Source organism: Abramis brama (genome assembly GCF_963993115.1).
Source record: "Abramis brama genome assembly, chromosome: 4".
Lineage (NCBI taxonomy): Eukaryota > Metazoa > Chordata > Actinopteri > Cypriniformes > Leuciscidae > Abramis > Abramis brama.
The window spans coordinates 40167065-40180188 of record NC_139966.1 but is presented as its reverse complement, the minus strand read 5'-3'; the positions used below and the strand labels follow the sequence as shown (position 1 = coordinate 40180188).

The 13124-nt window shown below is 37.5% G+C and overlaps 1 protein-coding gene across 4 annotated transcripts in view; it reads right to left on the bottom strand.

Moving 5' to 3' along the window:
* magi2a (membrane associated guanylate kinase, WW and PDZ domain containing 2a) overlaps window positions 1–13124 on the bottom strand; it is a 222753-nt gene that overhangs the window by 151214 nt on the left and 58415 nt on the right. The gene's annotated exons all lie outside the window — the stretch shown is intronic.

The window sequence follows — 13124 nt, the reverse complement described above, 5'->3', positions numbered from 1 at the left end:
CTCACGCTTTAATTAGACTAAAGAGAGACGGAAGGAACCGGCCACCCTCCAACTTCCATTCGCTCTTCTTCCAAACTTCATGATTGGTTCACGTTTCCTTCTTTTAAGACCCTATGTCTCCCCTCTTACCCTTTTCTTTAGTTCCTCATGTCTCTCTCCCCAGGTTCTGGCAGTGAAGTCAAATGGTTTAGTAAAGTGTGTGTGTGTGTGTGTTGCTTAGCTATAGTTTAGGTACAAATGTGTCCCAAGAAGTTAGCTAAACGTGACAAAAAAAACTCCTTGGGGGAGGATGAGAATTTCCTCATTTGTAAAAATGATTCTAAAACAAAGTACATAATATATACAAATATACTTGAAATAATGCAAAAAGTTTTTATTTAACTGTATGCCCTCATGTCCTCATTTAGATAAGCAAAGCAAACATGAGTGTGTCTTCAGGGGTATAGAAAGGGGTTATGTAAATATATAATTATTGTAATAAAGTATTTACATTACAACATTATTTATTCTCTAGAAAAGATCATTTTCATTACTTTATTACAGTAACACAAGAATTGTAAAGGGTATTGTAGAGAAACTGATGGGAGAAAACCATTAGAAAAATTGTCAAAATACCAAAAATCTTCATGGTCTTGGGACTTATTTGCACACTGTTTTACAGTCCTGTTCCCCATGTACATAATATGTACTTATTATAGTTACAATAACTGGGTAATAGCTAATTACTAACCCTGAACCTACCCTAAACCTAACCTTAACACATGTAGTTAACTTATATCACCCAATACTTTTTAGGTGAGTACACTGTAAGTACACATACTGTCAAATAAATGCAACCACTTAAGCCGCGTTTCCACCGCAGGAACTTTCCCCAGGAACTAGGAACTTTGGGCTGGTACTCGATGTGTTTACACCGCAGGAACCAGGATCTAAATGAAGTTCCGGGTAAATATTTCCCCCTCCGATAGTCCCTGCTCACGAGGTAGTACTTTTTCAAAGTTCAGGAACTTTCAGGGGTGGGACTTGTGCGCTGCACAAGCTGATTGGTTGTGTTCACGCCGCATTTTGGTTGGATGACTCCACGCAGCATTTTATTTATTTTTAACCTCCCTTTTTAAAAAATCTATTGCGGTTCGTGTCGTGGCTTCATGCAGTAAGAGTTGTCTGTCTGCAAATATGGAATTTAATAAAAAAAACTGGTGGACTGGCGACGAGTTTCAGGCTTTATTTTGTTGAAGAGGAAACTTTCTGCGCGTTCGTCCCAGCCATCTCACGGTCAATGTCCGCAATAGCTGATAACATATTTTATATCTAACGTTAGCATTACGAGCTTACTGAACACGCTTTATCAGTGCTCGTCTCTTTTCTGCCACAGCTTTTATTATTAAGTCATTATGTTTACACATTGTCATCTATTGCAAGGCACTCCAAACCGTGTTATAAATTTACTATTAACAGGATTGAAATAGCGCTTTGAGGTTAGTAACAAACAACTATTTACAAGACTGCCACTATTTATGATTGATAGACGGGGTTCAGGCTTTTTTTAAGCGTATTTGCGAAAGAGGACATTTTTGCGCGTTCGTCCCAGGCATCTCACAATAACTGCTAACATACGTTGTCTAATTTTATACGCATACGAGTTTTCTGAACACGCTTTAGTATCAGTGCTCGTCTATTTTGTTTTGTTAATTACCTCGTTAGTAAACCAATACATAACTGCAGCACAGTTTGAATCTCCTCCATACTTATTATAAATGTGGCGCTCAAAACTGATTACTGTCCGTCGCAGACTGGGAGGAGCAGTTGCGCGCAGTTTACCTTCCCGGTACTTTAGACCGCGGTGTAAACGCAGAAAGCAACCGGTCTGGGGCAAAAAAAGTTCCTGGGAAAAAAGTTCCTGGGACAAATTGTTCCGGGTAATTTCGGTGGAAACGCGGCTTTATTTGGTCTTAATGCAAAATCCTTAAATATTTAATTATGTTATTAATACTTAATTATTAATTGTTTTTTGACATGTTTTTGTGAAATCCTCTCATTTATCTCCAAAAAATGAAAACTTCAACAACTGTTGAAGTCTCAGACTCACATTTCTCGAGACACAGGTAAAGCTCATATTAATTCTGCAGTCCCACTTAGGGCCTTAACCGCATAAAGTTTTGCTTTTCTTTAGAATTCCGGAGAGGAGACAAGCACATGTGTGTGTATGTGTGTGTGTGCGCATGTGTGTGTTTGTTGTGATTGTGTGAGTGCATAAGCACAGGTCCAATGGCTTTGAATAATGGATGGGGCTCATGTTTGTTCGAAAGTGCGCCATTTCTCCTCAGCTAAAAATGCGTCGCTGCATGAATATTAATGCAGTGGAGTGTTTTGTCCATCCCTACACTACCATCCCACTCCACGCATATCCCTCTTAGATGCCTTAAAGAGTGGCAAAAATACCCAAATGTCCACTGTCCATAGATGCACAGTCTCCATACAATGGCCACATCCTGACTGAATGTTTTTCACAACCTTCTAAAACAGCTGGATTCACCTGAAAAGCAAATCACAAGGGATATAAAAATTTGCATATATCTAGAATTTGGCACAGTGTAGACTTTGGATAGACTTCAAATTAGGACCGGACACCTTGAAGGGAGAGTTATGGGAAGATTTTAGTGACTTTGAAAGTAGAAAATTCATTCAAGTTTTCGGGCCCTATTTTAATGATCTAGTTCACTTAGGGTGTGTCCGAATCCACTTTTGCGAGTTTTATGACGGGAAAAATGGTCGTCGCGCCAGGCGCATGGTCTAAAAGGGTTGTCCCTATTCTCTTAATGAGTAATGGGTGTGTTTTGGGATTTACGTGCGTTAAATCAGTGTTTACCAATGCAGTCTATTTCTGTTGCCTCAAAATAGCAACGCGCCAACAATGCCCCAGAACTAGGGGTGTAACGGTTCACAAAATTCACAGTTCGGTTCGATACTATACACTGGTGTGATGGTTCGGTACGTTTTCAATACAGCAAAAAGAAAGTAATGCCAGAGAAATTTCCTTGATTTAAATTTTTTTAATTAAAACTAACATCATAAAGTATGATAATTTTTTACTTTGAGCAATGATGGAGCTATACTTGACATATTGAGCATATAAAACAAATACAGCTCCTTATAAAAAAAAATGAAGGTTTATTTTATTTCAGATTAACATTTGAGGGCAGCAATTTTATTCATAATGTCGAAATAAAACCGACTTTACTTGAAAGCACAATGTTTGTTTCTTCCTGGTTTCCACGTCAGCGCCGTTTGATCCATTAATAACGGATGTGAATGCTTCTCACTAGATCTCACAGCGATGTTATTACTTCAGTGGCAAATTCAAATGCGTTCTGTACTGGATCTCTTAGCGCTGTGTAGTAACAGTGTCGCTTGATCAACATCGGCTCGCGCTGCATTGGTCTGTTTCGTTCCACTTTCATTGCGTTTGTCATTTGATGTTGGGCAATCTTGTGGTCGCGCCAGCGTCTCTTACATTATGAGTGCGCCTACATTTGAAATAACGTAATTTTGGTCGGCAGGAAAAATGGTACAACGAACCGTTCGGTTTGTAATGCGTACCGATCCGAAAGCCTTGTACCGAACGGTTCAATACGAATACATGTATCGTTACACCCCTTCCCAGAACACACTTTGTTTTCAGACCAGCACGCCCATGGGCGCACAAATGGGCGCAAATGCATTTGCTATTTAAACAACGTGGCACAGTACGGGAAAATGATAACTGCATCGGACTGAAACTAGCTTAAAACACTTGCATCGCGCTTGGCGCTGCATTGCGCCGGGTGTAAGATAGGGCCCTTCATGTCATTATGTTACCAAACGGCACATTCTGCCCCTTTCCAAATAGTACATAGTAAGATAGGAAATCAAAATTACTTTTAATACTTTAGTACTGTGTGTGTCTAAATGTGAGCCCAACACTAGTGATACAGATAACACAAATAGCCACTGAGTGTCATATGACTTTCAACAGAGGGTAACAAACACACCACATGTTCTTGACATTAAAGACCTGAGACTTTGGAGTTCAATGCTCACTCATCAGACCACCATTTAAAAGTTGGGATTAATTTATCTATTTATTAACTTTTTTAATTTTAAAATGCAGTAAAAACTGTGAAATAATAGTACTGCAATTTAAAATAACAGTTTTCTATTTTAATATATTTAAAAATTGTATTTATTCCTGTGACGCAAAGTCAGAGTGGAAAGAAACACTTTATAGGATAGAAAAATTACAAGTTAATCTCTTTATTATCGCAATTGTTTCTACTAGCAATGGGATAGAATGATGGATGGATGGAGAGCAAACTGTGACTTTTGCTTAAAGTGATAGTTTACCCAAAAATCCACCCTCAAGTTGCTCCAAACCTGAGTGAGTTTTGAAGAATGTTGGTAACCAGACAATGGATGGATGGATAGCAAACTGTGACTTTTGCTTAAAGGGACAGTTTACCCCCCCAAAAAAATGTTTGTCATCATTTACTCACCCTCCAATTTCTCCAAACCTGAATGAGTTTTGAAGAATGTTGGTAATCAGACAGTTGATGGACCCCATTGACTTCCAGAGTAGTAAAAAAAAATCAATGGCTACCATTAACTGTCTGGTTACCAACATTCTTCAAAATATCTTCTTTTGTGTTCAACAGAAGAAAGAAATTCATACAGGTTTGGTACAACTTGAAGGTGAGTAAATTATAACAGAATTTCCATTTTTGGATGAGCTATCCCTTTAAGTCTCCAAAAGTAACTGTCTGGAATGGAAGTAACTGCAAAGAACGAACATTCAAGGACAACCAATGAAAACCAGACACGTAACCAAGGGCCAGTGTTGTTTAGAGTTTTTCATTATGAAAGGCTATTTGGGGTACATGTTCTAAAGGATCATGGGGGATCTGTGCTGGAATTGGGCTGTGAGTGTGTTTACTCCAGGATGGTTTGTGTTGTACTCTGGAGATAAGGATATTATAATTGGCTCACTGAGTGTGGTTTGCATTCGACACTGACTGCAGCTGTGCCACACAGGCTTCAGAAAGCCAGCGAGTATGTCAGATTTAGACATCACTGTCAACAGATTAGACCTCATACGCAACATGTGTGTCTTCACCACAGCATCTGAGACGTATATGGACACATCAAAGAGAGTTTAGAAGATCAGTAATGATGACTAGGACAGGAATACTATCATTTCTAAACCAGATGAGTTTTGTGGCTTTTAGTCCAGCATGTTAGCTTTGAAGCTAATCTAGATGTTCGCATACTCTTAAAAGTTGAAAAAACACACTTATAGTAAATATTTAAGCAGTCTTTCTCTTTCAGGAAAAAGGATAAAATATTTTAATGACTCATTTTGTTTGTAAGGGGCGTACACAATTTTATGATTTGTGATCTGATCATGCTATCAAATTGCTATTATATATTTGAAAAAGAAAAAAGCCCTTTGATATGTCAAATACAACTTCCTGTTTCAAAGGGAAACACACGAAAGAGGCAATTAAATGCTAAAAAGTGACTGTCTAGTGTCAGTTAAAGTAAGCTGGAAAGGAAAATGGATGATGGGATTGTTTGGGGAAGTATGGTCTATTTCTAACGCCATTTGACATGCTGCCACCCTTTCAGGCCTTTCAATATCTCGCTTTTTCAAAGCTACAAATAACTCCCTCTCATCTGGTTACAACAGCCGACGCAGGGATAGTTAATCAAGAGAAGACTTGAGTTTGGAGCTGGTAAGAAATTGAGATACTTTGTATGAGCATAAAAAATAAAAGCTAATTTAAAATATGAATAAATACTATAATAGTATATAAATAACACTGATTTCACCATAAAATCAGAAGAATTGAATAAGAAACATTATTTTGCATAAAGAAAATGAAGTGATGCATTAAAACAAATACAATGATGTTTATTTTTAAATGATGTACAAATACTAACATAGTAGAGTTACATGTTAATTTTAGTACAATTAATTATTATTATTAATTAATAGTATTATTTTAGAGATTTTTAAAGAAAGAAAGAAAATGTGCAATAAAAAAAATGTATGAACAAAATACATGCAACTTAAGAAATCATGCCATATATATAAACTTTAATTTATATATATATATATATTTCAATTGCAAAAATGTGCAATTGATTTATTTTATTAATCAGCATTGGTATTTTGATAGGTACTGTAGACACCCCTAACAAATACTTTACTACTGAATTTCAATAATATTAAAACATAAAAAATATGTTTCACATTATGGTAATGGAATTTTGGGAGGCTTGCCAAACATAAATAAGTAATAATGTCAGGAAATAAGGTCCTAAAATAGGTTTCATTTACTTTGTGCAAAAGCTTATTTCTAATTCTTTCTTTTCCCTTTCCTCTTTTGTTCAAATATTGAGGGGGCATGGTTTCATGAGAATCACCCACAAATGTGAGTGTAGAAAAAGAGATTAAAGATAAATTCTCTTCTCTAAAGTGTGTTTGAGTGAATCTGCTTTAATGCATCTCTATCTGGATGTGCGCCACGTGGCATGAGAGGCACAGCAGTAAAACAAGAAAAATGACCCCTTAGGAGTCCACAAACTTAAACACACACATTCTTGTCTTTGGTCTCATTCCATGGCAGACTTCCTCACCGACCTCATCTGCAGTTAAATGCTTCTTTATCTCACGCCAGGAGCTCTCAGAGCCCCGTCCACCAATCAAAGCATACAATGCACATGCAACCTGGCCAATTATAGCCCTGTTTCGTAAGAGCTCCACAACAGCAGCCCCATTTCCTGACTTCCTGTGTATTCATATAAAGCATGGAGGACTGGGTGAAGGAATGAGGTGGAAGGGGGACTAGACGTCACTGGTCTGACGCAGACTGGGGGGGGGGGGGGGCATGGCAGTTACCATGGAAACCTAAAGCCCTCATCATGGCGCTTGAGTACCACAACCGAGAGAGAAACACAAAGACATGCCAATAGAGTGGAAAACAGAGCTAGAAAGAGCAAAAGAGAGGCAAAGATTGACATTCAGTGTCAGAGAAGTGGATATACAGAAAGAAAAAGCCAATCAAAACAACTATAACAGAGATCATACCCGAGAAATGAAATGAAAATGAAGACTGAGATGGAATGAAAAAATGACGGTTGGTTGGAACTGTAAAAAAAAGAGAAATTAATAATTTTATTCAGCAAGGACTCATTCAACTGATCAAATGTGACAGTAAAGACATTTATAATGTGACAAAAGATTTCCATTTCAAATATGCTGTTCTTTGAATGGTCTATACATCAAAAAAGCAAAAAAAAAAAAAAAAAAAAAAAAAGTATCACGGAAATACAAAAACAAAACAAAAAACAGCACAACTGTTTAAGAATAGTAATAATAATATATTTTTTTTTTACATGAGCAATAAATTAGCATGTTAGAATTATTTCTGAAAGATTGTGTGACATTGAAGACTGATGCTGAAAATCTCAACTAGTAAACAGTTATTTTAAATTGTAAGAATATTTCATAATATTACTGTTTTTCTGTATTTTTGTTCAAATAAATGCAGGCTTGGTGAGCATTGAGATTTTTTTCAAAAAAAGAAACTTAGCAGAATGTTGGAGATAAAACAAGTTTTAAATAAATCGATCATGTTTTAAGGACGTTTAGATATTTGTACTAGAAAATACTTCAATAATCTTTTGCTTCGGAAACCCATGATTTTTGCAGGTTGCAACATTGACAGTTGCGTAGCCAAAGTGATGACAGGCGAAAGCAAAGCCATTTCAGAAGAGGAGCAAGTTATTAATTTTTGATGAATTGTGCATGATAAGGCCAGGAATGTGTATTGAAGTTACTAGGGTCAATTTTAATTTTATGTTGACTTGAAAGAACCATTAAATCCAATTAATTCATCGTATCGATCTTCTCCTAAATAACGCAATGTGTTATCTCTCCAAAAATGTGAGCCTTGGAAAATATATAATGTAGTTGAGTCTTATATCCATTTTTGATAACTTGAATGATGAAACCGCTTCTTCAGACTTCTTTAAATAATCAATTTTCAGGAGATCTGAAAATCATATTTCAGGCTTGCGTGGTCTAGAATGTTGCTTAAAATCAAAATCAGAGCTTTTGATTCAATAACAAGAGAGTTATAAAGAACTATATAGAGGCAATTCAAGCTTGTTCAATTTTTCAGGTGTGTGGTTTTGCTCTGAAAATGTGTCAGACTGTTCGTGCTGGCAGGTGCTTTGGAAAAGGCCTGATCCACATTTCTGTGTTCTGAAGTGAAAATGAGACCTGCTTCAGTCTTGTTATGAGACTTCAAATGTTCCCTCAAACATTCTGGATTTACAGACTACACTCTGACAAACACACCACCCTTAAAAATAGTTCACCAATATTTCACAAAATGAAAAGTCTGTCATCATTTGCTTACGACATGTTGTTCCAACCAATATGAACTTCTTGTGTCTTTCTTTTGTCCCTTAACAGTCCCTAGTTTAGCATTCATTGTATGAGGAAGAGCACTGTGAACATTCTTCAAACCATCTCCCTTTGTGTACCAAAAAAAATTGGGTTTGGAATGACATGAGGGTAAATAATGGCAGAACTTTAAATGCAAAGATTGCTGACGGCTCCAGATTGTTGTTCAACATTCACTGCATGATAAAACATCACACTCTTACTTGATCTGGAAAAAACTGAGTATCATTAGAAAGAGTAAAGGCTCCAGCTTCAATATTTGACATTAAATCGCATGTAAGTTATAGCAAACACTCGTTGGTGGTTTAAAGTGAGTTTTGAGTAAAAGCATAGGGTTAATTGTATAAATTGTCTTATGTAGCCTGATGCTAATTTATGCTAACAGGTGCAGTTTGTTTCATGATGCATTTTGTCCAAAGAATTTTGCACAAGTTCATAAGAAAATGTTTTGTTTTGTTTTCTAGAAAGACTATTTATAATACACTCACCTAAAGGATTATTAGGAACACCATACTAATACTGTGTTTGACCCCCTTTCGCCTTCAGAACTGCCTTAATTCTACGTGGCATTGATTCAACAAGATGCTGAAAGCATTCTTTAGAAATGTTGGCCCATATTGATAGGATAGCATCTTGCAGTTGATGGAGATTTGTGGGATGCACATCCAGGGCACGAAGCTCCCATTCCACCACATCCCAAAGATGCTCTATTGGGTTGAGATCTGGTGACTGTGGGGGCCATTTTAGTACAGTGAACTCATTGTCATGTTCAAGAAACCAATTTGAAATGATTCGAGCTTTGTGACATGGTGCATTATCCTGCTGGAAGTAGCCATCAGAGGATGGGTACATGGTGGTCATAAAGGGATGGACATGGTCAGAAACAATGCTCAGGTAGGCCGTGGCATTTAAACGATGCCCAATTGGCACTAAGGGGCCTACAGTGTGCCAAGAAAACATCCCCCACACCATTACACCACCACCACCAGCCTGCACAGTGGTAACAAGGCATGATGGATCCATGTTCTCATTCTGTTTACGCCAAATTCTGACTCTACCATCTGAATGTCTCAACAGAAATCGAGACTCATCAGACCAGGCAACATTTTTCCAGTCTTCAACTGTCCTATTTTGGTGAGCTCGTGCAAATTGTAGCCTCTTTTTCCTATTTGTAGTGGAGATGAGTGGTACCCGGTGGGGTCTTCTGCTGTTGTAGCCCATCCGCCTCAAGGTTGTTTGTGTTGTGGCTTCACAAATGCTTTGCTGCATACCTCGGTTGTAACGAGTGGTTATTTCAGTCAAAGTTGCTCTTCTATCAGCTTGAATCAGTCGGCCCATTCTCCTCTGTCCTCTAGCATCAACAAGGCATTTTCGCCCACAGGACTGCCGCATACTGGATGTTTTTCCCTTTTCACACCATTCTTTGTAAACCCTAGAAATGGTTGTGCGTGAAAATCCCAGTAACTGAGCAGATTGTGAAATACTCAGACCGGCCCGTCTGGCACCAACAACCATGCCACGCTCAAAATTGCTTAAATCACCTTTCTTTCCCATTCTGACATTCAGTTTGGAGTTCAGGAGATTGTCTTGACCAGGACCACACCCCTAAATGCATTGAAGCAACTGCCATGTGATTGGTTGATTAGATAATTGCATTAATGAGAAATTGAACAGGTGTTCCTAATAATCCTTTAGGTGAGTGTAGATGGATAAATGTATATTGGGATCTAAGCAATGTAAATGGAAAAACCATAATGCAAGAATAAAGGCTAATAGCCTCTTAATAAATACAAAAGAATAATGAAGATTATTTCTCATACCGCAGAGGTTTGTCGAGTGAGAACAATAGAAACATGAATTGGTCAGTTCGCCACACCAGACATAGATAAAAGACTGTATGGGATGTGTCATGTGACATACGGCGTCAGTTGCGTTGCTTCGCTGCCATTCACAAATCCTCTCCCGTGGTCTCATGGTGTCCATTGTATGTGCACTTCAGAATCTCAGTGGAGTCTCTTTTGGCATGCTGTTTTTCACATACTATATAACAGGGAAGTGTTCAAGTTCAGATGCAGCAAATATGCGCAGTGGTCAACATGGATGTTTTAGAAAGACACTATCTCTGGGTCTCTTGTTAGATATTAGAGGACACTGCATCCCCCATTTATAATAGTGCCTCACGTCTCATTTCTGTAGAGGTTCAATGTCAGTACTAACAACTTCTAATGTCACCCTGGCTCCCGCCTGTGTGTGTGTGTGTGTGTGGCAGGCCTAACCTGTCATGGCATCCTAAGCTGAAATAGATCTGCTGCATAATTCATGAGACAGTTCTGTGATTATGAGCATTAATGTCATTACTCAGCAAGCAGCCAATCACGCGACTGATAATGTGACGGCAATGGGGACACATCCTCAACTTCCTCTGGTGTCACTGTCTTTCTGGGATTTACATGTACACAAACTCAATTCTGCAGAAATAATATTCTGTGAAATATAAACTCTGTTCCAAAACCTAATGGGCTTCAAAGGCAACATCCAAACCAAAATTGACAACCCGATCTCAAGAGAAAATCTAGGTATTTAATGAGAGTGCAATTTTGCACAAATTTGTAAAATGAGATTCACATAAAAATGTACAATTTGTGTGAAAAAAGTATGAAGCTCCATCTCTAATCCCAATCCTAAACCTACCACTTAGTGGGATTGACAAAGGCATATAAATGTTGTCAAAGCCTACTAATTTATATGAATTTACAACAAACAGCTTAATCACACCTTAATGTCTATTTTAAACAAGACCAAATAGTTTTATTAGTATATTTTTATTTAATTTAATTTTGTTTATTTATTTACATATTTGAACTTTCTTTGGATTACTTGTGTTTTGTGATGTGTGTGATTGTACTGTGTATATGTGAGGCTTTTAACCTAAGTCAAATTTCTATCACTGGTTGATTGATAATAAAGTTTTTTAAATTTTTTTTTTTTAATTGAATTGAAACCAAAATAGCAAAAAAGAAATGTGAAACTGTGTTGGAAACTGAACATTATAAGTAACTGGTTTGGAACTCTCTATATAGGCAACAACTTCCCGCACCACAAGAGATGTGCGAAAATACTTTCAAAAGAGTTTGGCGATACCAAGTAATAATGTGACAACAATTTGGGCATTTTCAGATTATAGGCACATGCCGGACAAAAATAGTGCTCATCAGGTGAATCAAACTAGATCCGCACCTCACAATTTAATCCAATGTGACGTTAGCATGTTGCTAAGAAAACGGCATTAATCTAATAAGTAGTTACACAATAAATAATTGTTCGATATTTGGGCATTTTGTGATTACTGGTAAGTGTCACACAAAAAAACTCCTAACATTTGAACAACTGATTTGCAGTGTTACGTTAGCATGGTGCTATGCTAAGATCATTAAATTAGTAATAGACCAGCTAATCTTTCTAAATTTGACCATTTGAGATTATTACCATGTTGCAGACAAAATAGCCCTCCTCACATTTATCAAACAACTGATTTCATTAGCATGATGCTAAACTAAGAACAAGTCGTCACACCTTACAATTTAATCCAATAAAGTGTGATGTTAGCATGTTGCTAAGCAAACAGCATGAGAATCGAAAAGTAACACAACAAATAAGTGATCAATATTTGGCAGTTTCAAGATTATTGGTATGCGGCGTGCCACACAAAACTGCACTCCTCAAGTTTATTAAACAATTGATCCCATTAGCATGGTGTTAAGCTAAGAATGTGACAACATAAAAGTAAAATAAAGTGTTCCATTAGCATATTGCTATGCTAACACGTGGCAATCGTTGGCAGTCTGATAACTAACCTTGAGAAATGCATAGTAAGTAAATATTCCTAAAATACGTGTTCATTTGATCTAAACCATTTTGCATACATCTCATTATCTGTCCACCCTCTTGGAGGAACATTTTCATCCCCTTTTCACATTGAAATTGCCAAAATGAGATATCTTAGAAAGCAATTATGCTGGCCACCTTTTGGAACAATCTTCTTGTCGCTAGCACACCTATGATGCCCTTAAAATGATTTCTAAGTAGGCAGCTCACTAGGTTTTGGAAAAGAGCAGTTGCATTACATATGAATGAAAATAAATTTGTATGCATGGGTTTTTCCAAACTATCCAATCTTTCTTCCTCTCTACCTCAATCTTGCTCTTCTTATTTCAAGCCATCAGTGTCCTTGTTTCTTTTTCCTCTTGCAAGCGTTCAATGAATCCGACATCTAGGCATTTCATCTAAGGTCCTCACACCTCATTCTCATTTTTTTATCGTAATCTCTTGTCATCCATCCCTCTCTCTCTCATCTGTATTCTCCAAACCACTCTCTTTCTCCTGGGTACGGATCTCACGTGTCGCTCTCTGGTCTAATGGAATCACAGCTCAGTCTCTCAGCTGGACAGTAATCACTCTCTCTCTCTCTCTCTCTCTCTCTCTCTCTCTCTCTCTCTCTCTCTCTCTCTCTCTCTCTCTCTCTCTCTCTCTCTCTCTCTCACACACACACACACACACAACACAAGGGCTTCACTTGAGCAAAATCCTCACGGAAATCCTTTTAAGTTTTAATAAG